Raw genomic sequence first — 12624 nt, forward strand, 5'->3', positions numbered from 1 at the left:
CTCCTGGCCCTGCACAGAACACCCCAAGAATCACACCATGTGCCTGAGAACATTGTCCAAATGCTTCTTGAACTCTGTCACACTTGATAGGCTTGGTGTAGTGACCACTTTTCTGTGGAGCCTGTGCTCAGCCATTCTCTAGGTGAAGAACCTTTTCCTGATGTCTGACCTAAACCTCACTTGACTCAGCTTCATGCTATTTCCTCGAGTTCTGTTACTGATCACAAGAGTGAAGAGATCAGTACCTGCCCCTCCACTTCCCCTTGTGAGGATGTTGAAGACCACAATGAGGTCTCCCCTAATTCTCCTCTTCTCCAGGCTGAACAAACCAAGTGACCACAGCCACTTCTCATACAGCTTCCTCTCCAAACCCTTTGCCATCCTTGTTGCCCTCCTTTGGATTCTTTCTAAAAGCTTAATATTTTTCTTATATTGTGTTGCCCCAAAGCTGCAGACAATATTCAAGGTGAGGCCACACCAGTGCAGAGCAGAGTGGGACAATCCCCTCCCTTGCCCAGCTGGTGATGCATTTCCTGAAGCCTCCCTGGCTGTCAGAGCACTGCTGACTCATGTTCAACTTTCCACTGACCAGGACCCCCAGGTCCCTTTCTGTGGCACTGCTCTCCAGCCTCCCATTCTCCAGTCTATACACACAACCAGGGTTGCCCCATTCCAGGTGCAGAATCCAGCACTTGCCCTTCTTAAACTTCATATGGCTGGTGATTGCACAGCTCTTTAATTTGTTGAGGTGTCTTTGCAGCAGCTCTCTGCCCTCGGGGGAGCTGACAGAGTTTAATAGATTTTGACACCAGAAAAGACTGTTTTGGTCAAGTATTATGATTTTGTACACTAAAATTGTATGATGTTACCCTGTGGTTCCTGCATTAGGATTCTGCTTTTTGACTGGTCCAGTGCATGCCTTTTAAAATTGTAATTTTAAGACCTGAAATGATGGAGTAGTAAGCTGCTGCAGTTATATTAGCATCTATACCAGATAAAATATGCAACTAAAATAAAGATCCTCGCACTGAAAAAGTCCATAAAACCAGAATGTGCTACCTATGTGTATAACGAACTGAGTTCTTAGTCCAAGTCATCCCACTGATCTCACGGGGTAAAATAGGATGGTTCTGAATGAATAAAAACAGCGTCTAGCCCAGGGTGAATCATGAACCTGCTTGTGTTCATACATAACTGTAGAATCTTGCTGTGATTACATAGTCTCAGAGACTATGTAATCTCTGAACATATAGTGTCTATATATTGTGTATGCATACTACATGTACAGTCTAAATATATACTATATAGAGAGACTATAGTCTGTATATATATATATAGTCTCTATATTCTATAGACTATAGTCTTTATATAGTCTCCATATATATAAACTATATATAAGGACTATACATGAACTATAATCTATATATATAATCTATATAGTCCATAGACTATATAGTTTCTGAATAGTCTCAGAGAAAATAAAATACAAGTAGCAAGGAAAGCAGAAAAGTCTTCAGGCAGACTCCAAGCACCAAAATGTTTATACTGTTACTTGTATACAGGGTGTGGGAGAAATCACTATGTGCTCAGAAATATTTCAGAAGAACATTTCTTGACAAAACAGTTTTCTAGGAGGAAAGAAAAACCCAAAACTTCAGAAGTTACAATATTCCTTTTGCTACTTTTGTAAGAAAAACATGCATTTTTCCTATGTTTAAGTGTGAATTGATCGCAATAAACATGATAAATTAAATGATTTTAAGCTCCTCTAGCAACAGAAGTTATTTTTATTTTGTTTTTCCTCACTGTTGTTGTCAGGCAAGTATGTTCATTTGCATGATAGATTTGCTATGTTCACCTTTGAATTAGAGAATTAAAAATACCTTAGAATATAAAAGGCTTATCATGAGGGATCATGAAGGCTTTAATAATATAAACCTCCATCTTTCGAAAGTAAAATTGTTTTTTCTGTTATCAGCACCCATGAAGAGAACGTATAGCCATTTTTTCTCCAATCTAGTTGCTGCTTTCTACAAAACTTTTTCCTAATAGTACCAGGTAGATTTTTCTCTCAGAAAATTGGGAAATATAAAGAAGAAACCTAATAAACAACTGAAAGTTGAAAGAATTTTTACAAGTAGGAAATATAGATGCATTGATTAACTCTTTCTTTAACAGTCCCAGTATTTATCTTCAGCTTGAAACTAAAAAGGGAGAAAAATGTAAACAAAAGAAAAAATAAATCTGTAAACTCTTTGTTTCCCCTGAAAGATACATCCCTTTCAAATCTTTCATATGCTATGTTTGAAGCAGGTTGCAAGCATCAAATTATGTTAAGCTCAACTTACTCTAATTCAACATGAAAGATACAGCCTGAAGTAACACATTACAATGTGACTTGTCACATGTGTGAATTTTTGAAAGAAAGCAATTTGCTGATAAAAACAACACAATTAAACAATGGATGGTTTGAATAAAAATGCAATATTTCCCTAACGTGTCTCAGTTTGGGATTATAAGAGACATTTCGGTCTGAGAAAAAGATTAGTTTTGTTTCTGTGGGGAAATGACTAAGGCAGGAAGTGTTCAGCAGAGCAGCTGTCCTCTGCAAAGGCAGTGGTTTGAGGCGGGCATTGCACATGAGCAAATAGTTCCACAACTGCAGTGATGAACATGATCTTATTAGAAGAACAATGTTTGAGAAGTGTGCATGTAAGTACACCATAAACCTCTGCCAGTTGTGGTCATTAGATACCTTGAAGCTCTTTATTCAAGAGTCTTGGTTCTGTGCTGTAAGACATGCGAGGCAGGGGTTGTTCTCACAACAATTTTAGTTGTCTGTTGCTCTTGCCTTGCCTGTTGCAGACACTTTCCTGTTCACCACAACAGTGGACAGGACCTGGGGATCCTCACAAAACCAGGTACATCGTCAGCTGTGCATGGGGTGTGCTAAACTCCCTTTAACAATGTGTTCATTCCTCACTCATTCTTGTATTTCTCAAAAATCCCCTACTTTTTTCCCAGTTGCGTACAGCAAGAGGTTGGTCACACAGACAAGGTGTTAGTGACTATGGGAGTTTAGCCTTGTTGAAATAAAACTTTACCTATTGCTCTTCCTGACAGCGCCAGCTGGTTGCTCCAGCCCACACTGCTGTCACCTGCACCTAGAGTAAATAAAGAAGGCATGGAGTAAAACTGAGTGGGGTGTGCAGCTGCACAAATGCCATATGGTTAGCAGAGGAGTTTCATACACACTGTTGAGATAACTCAGTGCAAGGGAAACACAAGCTGTACAAGAGGAAAAGAAAGGGCAAAGGCCAAGAGAACTGCATGGGAAGGGAAGGTGAGCAGAAGCAGTGTTCATGGTAGGAAAGGAATGGGGAGGGCAAAAGTTCAAGCAGCAAGCACAAACACCATCAAAATAAATGGCAAAACCATGTTTGCTTTCAGAGATGGCAACAGCAATGGTAAAATGACTCACAGCGTGGTATTGCTGGGAGCCCCATCAGATAGAGCAAGGAAGGCTCTCTTCAGGCAAGGGGCAAGGGTCTTACGTCACCTCTCCAAGGCAGCAGGGCTCCGTGACCAGGTACTGTGAGGTTGTTTTCCCACAACACAACACAACACAACACAAGACAACACAAGACAACACAACACAACATACTAGAAAGCTGTTTAAACCAGAAGGGAGTCCTCTTCTTCATTCTGAATTTAAGAAATCACAATGGAATATAAAAGCATATATTTTTAGCAAGGGAAACCAATGTCTTCTTGTATAAAACCCACTAAACCATCACACATCTAGAAAGCCCTAACATGATTGACAGTGTACGTAAGTGAAGGCAAGCTGGGAATAGAAGGGGTTAGACTTCAAGGACAATTTAACAAGCAGCAGAAAGACATTTGCATATGTAGTGTATGAAACAGGAGCATGAAAGTGGAAGACAAAGACCAGCAAGTCCAGCCATGGCCACTGGCAGGCATGTCACAACATTTGGTCTCTGCTCTTTATAGCCCACAAAACACTTCTGTGTGCCCTATTACCAGCTAATGACTGCAATGAAAATGTCACAAGTATGTCAGAGAAAGAGAGCGGGAGATGGATAAAAATTGTGACTAGTTTCACACCCTGCCATAGCAGTTTAATCCTGCAGTTCTTCTTAAGTCATAAATTTAATTTCTTGCACTGGACACTGAGATATTTGGCTCTGAGCCTCAGTCCTCTCTCTGCCTTTTTGCCTGTATAAGAAAAGGAGAGGGAATTAGCTGTCATTTCAAAGCTAAAGTCCTTGGAATGGCAGTGAGATGGAAAGGGTCGCACCTGTATGTTTGTCTCCAAAGGTTATGTCCTTGATTCTTCGTGGTGATGGCCAGGGGCTAGAAGGAGTATATATGCGTTTGAGTTCCAATAACAGATTTTTTTATTCTCAAAAAAATTTCATGTGTGGAAAAAATTAATCTCTTATGTAAAACTGCATCACTTTAACAATGTACTTTCAGAGATGATTTTGGGTCTACTCATTTAAATCAGATCCAAGTGACTAGAAAACCCCATGAGCAATTTTAAATAAAAAATAAGAACTGGTAAATAAAAACATCTGGTAGATGATTGAGTTCCACATATTGAGCTTTTATTAGGAGTAGCTGATACAACTCTAAGGGAGAACTTGCTGTAAGCAGTGTTCATTTACGTATGGTGCCTGACCAAGAGTGAAAAGAAACGCAAGGGGACAGTGAAAAGAAACGCAGGGGGACAGCAAAGCCATTGTGAGATTTCTTTAACAACAGGCTTGAAATGTGCTGTTCTTCATTTCTTCTTCTTCTTTTGACTGTGATGTGATTGCAATTTTTGGTGTCTTTAAATTAGACATCTATATTGTCTTCATGTAAATGGTCTGGTAAGGGAAAGGAGAAGGAAGATTTCAAGCCATCCGGTTTTCATCAGAAGATCCCTGGGAAGATTAAAACACCTCTGACCTGCCACATGCTGAAGGCACTTCATCTGTGGTATGTGTCAGCTTGAGTAGTAAACTTGTTCCCGACTAGAATGACTGTAAGTATGACAGCTTGCACATAGGAGGTACTCTCCCAATAAAAACACTGCCCTGAACAGTTTGGTTCCATTAAAAGTAAAAAAAAAAAGGTTTCTAACTAACCAGCAAACTTAGCAAGAGACCTGAGAGAACCTTTGTTATTCCTTTAATATGAAGAAAGGCCCTGGACTACACCCAAAGGTGTGGTAATTGTCAACCTGCTCATAATATTTTATATTATTTATATTATTATGATTATAAGTTATATTATTTATATTAATTTATATATCCTTACCTTAAAAATACTCTTGACATTCCTAATTATGAAATCATATAGCTGTACAAACATGACTTACGTTATTAGTGCTCTGCATATCATCAGACAGTTGCACCCTGATGAAATACGAGGGAGCTGATGATCCAGGTCTCTGATGGATGAGGTGGTTGTGCACCACTTGTATCGATGAAAATCAGTGAAGGGCTTTGTGTGTCTGTGCAGTTGGTGTATAAGGGTGAGGAAAGTTCAAGGCAATGGCATCACAAGGATTTCTACCATCTCAAACCTCCAGAAACTCGTGTCAGCAAGGACTGACATCCTATGTGCCTTTGCCTTCTCTGTCTGCACTAAGACAAGGAGTCTGAGGGTTAGGACTGTGCTGTGGTTGCTTCTCCTGAGCTGCAGTCACACTACAACACACCAAAGCTCAGGCTTTCATAGACCTAGAGAACACTGGTCACACCACTGCTGAAGCCATGAAGATGCAGATGTCCACGTGGACTATACAAAGCTGAAGCAAGCTTCACCCTGCTGGACTAGGAACCTCCTTTGGAAACATTTCTGGGAGAGATATCTTGTTTGTATCAAAAGTGGATGCAATTTCTTTTCAATACAGCAGTCCAAGCCAGGGCAAAAGAAATGTTTTACATAATTTTCTTTCATTGTCTTTGTATAGCAGTAGTATCCCAAACTAAGCTTCACTTGCATTGCACTTTCTCAAATAGGAGCCTGAAAGGCTTTCAGCTGTATATGTTCTTGATTATTTTTATTTTTAGGCATCTATCTTCCAAAGTCTTACTTAAGACAATAGCGCCATTAATTATAACAGAACTGCCTTACTTGCACGAGGGAGAACTACTAAAAGTTTTATCAGATTATGTCCAAGATTCAAAGTAGAGAAGATTGTGTAAGCCAAGAGTTTGTGGACTTTAACACTTTCCTCACTTTTAAGCAACTAAGTCACACCATAAATAAAATAGATTAACAGGATAATTAAACAGCCTGAGTGTAGCAAGGGAGAATATTTCAATAACAAATATTGCTACCCATATACCTCAACAGAATGTGCTAAAGTAAACAAAATGATGGCATAATTATAGCCGTTCCAGTTATGTTAATTAGGCTATATACACGCTTCATTGATAAGCAACTGTGGTGCAAAGAAGTGTTGTAATCCTGATATTTCCTCGGTTAGCAGCTTTGTTGTGCATATGCTGCTGTTATGATCTTGGTTGCATTAATGCAGAGCAAAAAAACCCCACAACCCAAACCTAAAAATAATAGTAATAATAATGCTATGTGTCAGGACAAGCTTAGAGCAAGGTTTAAACTGAACAGCCCATTGTGACGTTTCTCTCATGCTGAATTCAGGTTCCCAGAGAAGATTTCCAGCAAGACTTCCCAAGACAACATCCTAATACACTCAAATACACAGCAAACATTGCAGCTAGTTGTGCTCCACAGAGGGAGCCCTTTACACCTGTGTTTTGCTGACTCTGTAGCTGTAATTTCTCGACACTCTGCAAGGTGTTGTTTTGGATTGCAGCTGCTCAGAATTTAACATCACGTCTCTTTTACAGAAGTATCACTTCTTTTTGTGTGTGTTTGTAGGGTTTGTTTTTTCCCCCCTGAAGTGTAATATTTCACAAAAACTGTTGTTGATTTCTTAAAATATTATCTTTTGTGTGAAAAAAATCTTTTAATGGAAAGAAATATGGCTTTGCTCATTTTTGATTCTTATTTATGAAGAACTTAAAAAAAATTGAAAATTATCAGAAACTCAATGGAAAAGAAAACACTGCATAAAACAAAATTTAAAACTAAGCTCAACAATTTGACAAAACATTTTATAGCAGAAAAATGGCTTCTTTTTTAAAACAAAAATATATTTAGAAGTATACCTCTTAAAATACCCTGGGTTCTCTATCTGTCTGAATTGTAAACATGACCTTTGATACTTTGTAATTATTTTTATTTATTTACATATTCAATATTTCTAATATTGAACACTTCTAATTGTGGAAAAAAACCCCATCAACCTCAGTATTTTTAATGATTTCCCTGTGTCATTAAACTTTTGCTACTACTTGTTTGGGCTGCTACTACTGTAATTTAGGCACATCTCTACTGCTTAGCAGAGGATGGTGTAAAGATCCCTCAAATAGCCCCATCCACACTGTGCCAACATTATGGTGTCCCCAGCTCTCTCAATAATTTTTGTGCATGCTGCAGTGGTGTGCAGTGGAGATACTCCTGCTTGCTCAGAGTAGTGTCAGTCTCCTTCAGTGTCACTTTGCACTGTGCAGGCACAACTTTAGAGGAGAATTAGGCTCAAAAGTGTAGGTGAATAGCAAGCTCAGTGCAGGATCACATTAGAATATAAGCACTTCAACGAGGTTAGAGAAGTCAAAAGAGTAAATGCATTTTGAGTCGCAATTTGAGCAAAACAGGTTAAATTTTTGCCTACATCAGGCAGTTACTCTCCCGTATCCATTCTGTCTGTAAGAGCCATGACTTCTGTGTCTTGGCCTCTAGACTACTTTGGAGAGGATACTGCTGCTTGCCTCATTTCTAGTCTCACCACCAACATTCAAAAACACATCACAAACTTTAAAAAATTTACGAGACCAGTTAAAAAAATAAAAATACACATACAATAATAATTATTCAGGGTCCAGTTTTATTTTCTTCAGCTGCTGATGTGGCTATTACATTTCAGTGTAATTGGTGTTTCTTCATGGAACGGCATTACCCCACTAAACATTCTGGCTCACTCCACTCTGAGATCCAGCTGCAGACTCAGTGCTGCACAGTAAAGTTTGTGGCATAGGAAACAAACACGACAAACCACCCCCAAAGGAAGATACTTAAAGGAACATTCAGAAACATTCAGAAACACTGTTGCAAACATTAAATGAAAAGAATTACAAGCCCAAAATAAAACATACTTTTGAAAACTCATTCCCTCCTCCATGCAGATTTACACTCTATTTAATGGCTTGAAATAGTCAAGAATTAAAGTTTCTTTTCTACGCATTTGATCTGAAATATTATATACAGATCACACCAAACTCCTATATGTCAGTTTCTTTTACTTTGAAAAGTATTTAAAAAAAAAAAATCCTGATCTAAACAATAACTCCAGAAAAAAATGAAAGACCTTCTCCAAATTCTACAAATAATGAGGTTCTATCCTGCAAGATCCTCAGCATTGCCTAAGATTTGCCAAATACAAAGAATAACTTTCAAGAGACATCAACTAATGCCTTTCCCTGACTGCAAGCCTGGAACTTAAATGTGCATGTGGAATTTTTCACAATATGTTGTGTTTGTGGTTTTAATTATCATTGTAAGCACCAGAGTTAATTTGTAGTTCAACATGTGAAAATGTTTACATAGTTTTAGTGATGGCTTGGTAACACATACAAACATTTAGGTATAAAGGAACATTCAGGGTTGGGTCCTCATCATTTTATGAACCCTTGCATCAGCCATCTGGAGACCCTTCCCAGTTCTTTCACCACCTGTGACTTGGCCACCCAGGCTCTTTCTCCTTCTGACATCACCTCCTCTAACCAGCAAGAGAAAGAAATCCTTCTCTGCCCAAATGCAGAAGAGAAGGTGAGAGACACTCAGAAAGGAAGATTTGTATGGTGCTGAATCCACTAGAGATCAATGTATAAGGAGTAATTCTGAGATGATGATGCTCTTTGTTAGTGGTTAAGGCTTTAAAAAGAGGTTGTTCCCTCTTAAAGGAGTTCTACTAAAACACTATTCATGCAGACCCAGCAAAATCAAACCACTTCATTAAGTATCACAAACCATGACATTCTTCTTATGAGTCTATTATAAGTCTAACGTGCTCCTGCATACACCTCTTTTCCTGTCCTTTTTTTTTTGCTAATAGGCAGATAAAGGAAGTCATAATCCAAAAGAGATTAATGTTATTTTTACCATAAAAGATGTCCCTTTCATTCAGCAGTTTTGCTTAGACTAGGACAAGCAATACAGGGAAACTAATGAGAGTGGCACAATGCAAAGACTGACAAAAAGACCATGGGGAATTTTCTGGGACATTTTAAATCTTCTAGATGCTCACAGTCATCTGCCAGCACTTATCACCCTGCAGCAGAGATGGCTGAAGTGTGTGCCAATGAACACCCCCAAGCACCGCCCTCAGCCACAGTGCAAAGTCACATCTGCTGGGCATCTCAGTGTGCCAACTGCAGGAATGGTGGCCCTGAGGCACAGGCACGTGCTCCCTCCCACTGCAGCACAGCAGCACTTGCAGAAAAGAAGTGGCATGAGGTAATGGGGGATTTTTAAATCAGCACAGCAGCCTCCTGCTCATGTGGACCTCCACATATCCACCAGTGCACCCAGGGGACAGGGACAGGACAGCTAGAGGTACATAAACTCAGCAGGGGGGCAGGTAAAGGTAATTACCTTCTAGGCTTCCCGGCAAGATTAATCAGAAGACCTTTATAATAATCCTTGGAGAAATTTGCTACAAAGTCTGTGACTGTTTTCTTAAGGATCAGCTCTGGATCCCAAATACTTGTAGCTCTAGGGAAGACTACAATAATTACATGTAGAGCTGAGAGAATTATTCACACACTGATGTGGTTGGCAAATACCCATTCTGGCCTTCCCTTTCAAATGATTAAAAGTGTGAGATGTTTCCCCTATATTAAAGTTATGGCAACAGCTCCTGTGATATGCACAAGTCTGGCTGCACTGTTGAGTCTGGATATGCCATCCTCAGGGGTCTCACATTATTTCTTTCTCAACACTTTCTATGTCAGACAATTGCTAGGAATGTAACTATATTTTATAAAGAAGCTCCCAGAAGGTAGAGTTGCCCAATCATCAGAGGTACGGAAGGAGATAGACAACAAGAGGATGTAGCTCTGTCTGTCATCCTGACACTTTGAAAACAAATAGCACACTGCTGTAAATGTGTTGTGGGACAACAGAGTAACTGATTCATGTTGAATAATTTCTTGTTGCCTCTTTAGGAGAGGAAGGTAAAGTGCTTTCTTATTTGTTGAGCTGACCTAGACTAAAACCTGACCAGTTACAGCAGCACCATCCTGTGGTTTTGCAGTTAATATGGCCTGAGCTAGGGAAGCCATTAGTTGACAATTTATGTTTGTACACTAAAAGGTACAACACCATTTAATGGTGTTCTTTCCAATTTGTTCGATTTCAGGTCAAAATAAAACAATCTTGTGCATGCAAACTATGTAAACTCAGAAGCCATTTGTTCAAGACCCAGTGAATGATGGAAAACCTCATCTTTGCTCAGAAATCAAATATCCTTTGTCTTCTAGGAAGAAATTTTGTTTTGAGTTATTGCCTGCTGTGCAACTGTTACAGAGAATTTGACTATGGGAAAGAGAAATTAAAGGACGTTAATAGTATCAGAATACAGAGGGTGAGAACAGACGGCAAGTTTCTGAATGAGCTGACAAAGACCTGGATTTCCTCTAGTTTTAAGCAGAGATGGGGACAAAACCTGTTCAGTACCATTCCAGATAAAAAGTCCTGACTGTGTGAAGGGCTGTTGAATATACCTTTGCCCTTACAAGTATTTACAGTATTACTGATGTTTTACTAACTCAGTTTTTTACCAGCTACTTTCAGATTGATCTAAATTCCAGAGCACAAATACTTATAAAAAAAGTAAACTTCTAACTGCATGCTGCAGAAAAAGTAGAAAAATGTTTCTGCTATCAAAGCTCATGTAAGAACTCTTACAAGCAAGCTTACAAGGAGTATACCATCTCTTGAAACAACCTGAAACAGATGCTGAACTACTTGAGGCTTAGTTCCCTGAGGCAATTTTTGTACTGTAAAGTAGCACAACCAGATGTCACTACCTGGAAGGCCTTCAACTTCCATTGTACTTAACATAATGTGAAGATGACCAAACATTATTCAGAGCTGAAGACTAAATGTAGCAGAAAACCTAATTCACCGTTAGTTCAGCATGGTCTTCTCTGCAGAATCACTAATGTTTGAAAGCTGACCTTTAATGTACATGCGACTGATACAGCTGAAAAGTGGAGCATGACTCCATAATGCAGCAGAAAGGAAAATACTGGAGCAGAAGACCTAACTGGAAGAACTGTTAAGCCTAAGTGTGGGAGAGCTGTGAGCTCCAAAATTATTTCTCCTGCATTGATCCTGTAGTGTTGTCCAATAACATTTTCATTTCCTTGTAGAAAGAGGATGCAAGATCTTCCAGCATTTTGCAAATAGGGTGCATCTATACATATTGCTTTCATGGTATATTTTGGGTTTTTCTGAATTGCATTTTCCAATTAGTGTGTTGAAAGAGGGTCTTTTCACCCCAATCCTATTTTGTCCTGCTCTTTGTTGTGCTTTGCATCCTACAGCTCCCTTCCCACATCCATCACACTTTTATCATGCTCCTGTTAGCTTAAGGGGCTTTTTCCTTCCTCTTCTCTCCCAGCTCTACTGTTTTTCACATGAAAACAAAAACAGAATCTACTGCAACAGCTGCTCCTCTTCCCTTCCTAGACTTGATCCCAACATCTCAGTCCTTTCCACTTTTTTTTACCCTAACTTTGACACTACCATCCCTAATTTAATCCCCTTTTCTCACTTCCTCTTCCCTCACAATTTCATTTTCCCAAGATACTGATTCTCACAGAGGTCTGGATGTCTTTGCCTGAACATCCTTTCAGGGGTCCCATTGCCAATCAAGACTCCAGGAAATCAAAGCAGGGTGAGACCCTGTTGTTATGGGTCAAACACTTTAGGTAAAAGTGGTAGCAGAAACCTTCAGAGGGCAACTGATCCCAGACGTGGCCATAGTACAAGAATGTCTTTCATTCAGCTTTCTTATATATTTCCACTTCTTCCCTCACCTCCAGAACCATTTAATTTCTCCTTTGCATTGCTGCCACTGACTCATCAGCTAAACCTTCCATATTCCTCTCACCACTATTTGTCCTTACTAGGAAGTTCACTCATTCATTCAAACAGGATTCAGTCTCTTTCACTGTCAGCCTTCCATGTCCTTTCAGTGAATGTTAGCCTGTCAGCTTCAGTAAACTAAACTCACTCTCTCCTTGCTTTTTCTTCCAGCATATGTGGTTTTTTCCTCCATTTTTTCTCTCTCTTATTTGCCACTTTTCCCACTAATGGTCAGCACTGCTAATGTCAGACCTGATTTATCCCTATATTTGGTTCATGCAGTCATGCATGGTTTTCACAAAATGTTTCTGGCAGAAGTCTTGTGATGCCACTGATTTCTTCCAATGTTAATTCGTTTTCTCCTTCTTG

This window comes from Manacus vitellinus, unplaced genomic scaffold, assembly GCF_001715985.3.
Source record: "Manacus vitellinus isolate BGI_N305 unplaced genomic scaffold, ASM171598v3 scaffold_1_pilon, whole genome shotgun sequence".
Lineage (NCBI taxonomy): Eukaryota > Metazoa > Chordata > Aves > Passeriformes > Pipridae > Manacus > Manacus vitellinus.